The 2903-nt window shown below is 30.7% G+C and overlaps 2 long non-coding RNA genes across 2 annotated transcripts; both read right to left on the bottom strand.

Moving 5' to 3' along the window:
• Positions 1-108: 108 nt before the first annotated feature.
• On the bottom strand, positions 109-694 carry LOC111785186. The gene is made up of 2 exons (XR_002813633.1): positions 339-694; positions 109-245 (listed from the first exon to the last, which is right to left on the bottom strand). It is a non-coding gene; the product is annotated as an uncharacterized LOC111785186 (long non-coding RNA).
• A 1732-nt stretch (positions 695-2426) lies between these two features.
• LOC111785185 lies at positions 2427-2903 on the bottom strand. The gene is made up of 2 exons (XR_002813632.1): positions 2852-2903; positions 2427-2729 (listed from the first exon to the last, which is right to left on the bottom strand). It is a non-coding gene; the product is annotated as an uncharacterized LOC111785185 (long non-coding RNA).

Below are 2903 nucleotides of genomic sequence, written 5' to 3'. Positions count from 1 at the left end.
TTGTTGATTCACACTTTCGTTATTACTCTCTTTATTATCTGAGGAATTCCTTCGGACGTAATTTTCTGTAAGAAATGGAAAAAAGTGTCATCTCTGTGATGGAAAAAATTGTGTCGTGCTCCATTAAAAAACCAGAGGCCATTGAATTGTTGGTCTTCAAGAACATTTTAAAAGTTGTGTTCTTCACCCCATAAATGCGTAATGCTCACTTGAGAATTTGATTCAAACCAATAATCATCATCCATCTGCAAAAACAGAGCAAAATTTTCCACCTAACAATGAGATATCTGTGAAAAACATTGAATTCATGTGGCTTTTGGCTTTGAAATTGGACCTACGTTATTATATATAGGTAAAATTCTTTGCATTCCCTGAAACTCTTGGAAAGAAGAAGAATAATAAGTATCGTTGGTAGATATGTTATGATTCTTCTGTAATTCAGAGGACACTTTCTCTTGGTGGAAAGTGCTTTCTTCCGGCTCTTGTTTTTCAGTCCTACAGGAATGAAAAAATGCATTATGTTCGAGATGAGTATTCGAAAGGCGAAGCGGAATCTCAAGATGAATGTCATGTACTTGTACTTGTAAAACAAACGAACTCTGAGAAAGAAGAGGAGGCTGGCATGGGGAGTGTTAGGAACTACGAATCTCTACAATGGTATGATATTGTCCACTTTGAGCATAAGCTCTCATGGCTTTGGTTTCGGCTTTCCCAAAAGGCCTCATACCAATGGAGATGTATTTTATAAACTCATGGTCATTCCCTAAATTAGTTAATGTGAGACTCTCTCCCAACGATCCTCCCCTCGAACAAAGTGCACTATAGAGCCTCTCCTAAGGCCTATGTAGCCCTCGAATAGTCTCCCCTTAATCGAGGCTTGACTCCTTTCTCTGGAGCCCTTAAACAAAGTATACCCTTTGTTCGACACTTGAGTCACTTTTGACTACACTTTCGAGGCTAACAACTTCTTTATTCAACACTTCGAGGATTCGAAGAACTGAGTTTGTAGCAGTATATAAGATGTCAGAATGGTTATATATATATATATATATATATATATTTTTTTTTTTCATTTCAATTTAAATCCACTTTTTAAAATAGTCATCTGTAACTGTTTCTTTGTAGATCAATTTATTTTTTAAAAAATATGTTTAATCGTTTAAATTTATTTTTAAAACTATCTTAAACACCTTTTCAGTAGTCATCATCTCAAAAAAGCATAGTGAAAATCAATTTTTAAAACAAAGGGGGCAAAAATGAAGATGAAAGATCGCTCAGAGGTGGAGAAACTAATTGTTTGAAAATTTATTAAGAGTTTTTTTAGGGAAAAAAATTATTATATTAACTATTACTTTATTTTCTCTTCTAAACATTTTAGATGGATCTCTCAACTAATTCATAGCTTTTTTTTTTTTTTTCTCTAAATTTTCTTCGCTTTAGTTTTTGAAAACAAAGTGTAGGAATATAATTGACCCATAAATCTTTTTCTTCTCACCCTCACAAAAATCAATCAACTTTAAAAAAACTATGGTAGGAATCTAATTGACCATTCAAATTAATCTATTTGTTGTTCTCTATTATTAAAATTAAAAAAAGAAAATAAACATTNTTTTTTTTTTTTTTTTTTTTTTTTTTTTTTTTGTTAATCCAATGTGATACAAATGAGATTTGATAACAGCCGCAGAAGCAACCAACAACGGGAAATGAAAAGGAGGAGGAAGCCAAAGAGGAATGAGATGGATACCCTAAACTTTCTTCCAAAAAGAAAACGTTGATGGAATAAAAAACAATTCGAGAAGAAAACTCTGTACTATAAAATCTATTATAAACTTATTTACCAATATTGTAAAAATGATCGATATATTACTTCTTCTTTCAACACCCCTCTCTCTTCTAATCTATTTCTTCTCAATTTTTATTTTTACAAGTTTATTTATGATTTTTAATGTTGTCTAATAAATTCAACCTTAAAAAACATCATCTAACACATCTTTAAACTTTAATTTTTGTGTTCAATGACACATTTGACCTTGCATTGAATTAATATATTAGGAGACAATAGAATGGTATATAATAAGACCTTAAAATTTAAATTTTGTATTAAAAATATATTTTTACTTTTTAAAAAATGTTTAATAAGTAAATAATTTAATTTTAGAGACCTTTATAAACTCAAAGAACTATAAACACACAAAAAATTTAAATTTTAGTAATTTATTAAAAACTTTTAAAATTTAAGGACTTATTAGACACAAACTTAAAAATTCAAAGGCTAGACTTGTAATTTAACTCCATTGTGTGGGAGAGGAGGGTCAAACTTATACCTAGAAATCATGTTAAGCAGAGGAATTTGACTACTAATATGCTATTCGTAAGGGAGGAACTAAAATTCCTAAGCTAGAAATAGAAATATCATAAAACTCATAAAGCAAAACAAAACCTTTTCTTAGTATATAACACATTGGTTTCGAAGTCTAAACAGCAAATTCATGAATTACAATATGAATGAATGAGGAGATATATAGCACAAACAATAGTCCTAAGCATTTAGAAAGAGTAAGGAAATAAAGAGCTGAAAGTAGAGGGGTTTCTCGGCATACCTCTACCCGACAAAAATGCTGTTGAGAATACACATAAACACTTCATATCCTTTTGAGTTGAGAGTTGTTGATTCACACTTTCGTTATTACTCTCTTTATTATCTGAGGAATTCCTTCGGACGTAATTTTCTGTAAGAAATGGAAAAAAGTGTCATCTCTGTGATGGAAAAAATTGTGTCGTGCTCCATTAAAAAACCAGAGGCCATTGAATTGTTGGTCTTCAAGAACATTTTAAAAGTTGTGTTCTTCACCCCATAAATGCGTAATGCTCACTTGAGAATTTGATTCAAACCAATAATCATC

This window comes from Cucurbita pepo, unplaced genomic scaffold (assembly GCF_002806865.2).
Source record: "Cucurbita pepo subsp. pepo cultivar mu-cu-16 unplaced genomic scaffold, ASM280686v2 Cp4.1_scaffold000395, whole genome shotgun sequence".
NCBI classification, from domain to species: Eukaryota; Viridiplantae; Streptophyta; class Magnoliopsida; order Cucurbitales; family Cucurbitaceae; genus Cucurbita; species Cucurbita pepo.
Note: the sequence above shows the minus strand (reverse complement) of the source record. Positions and strands in the feature narration are given on the sequence as shown.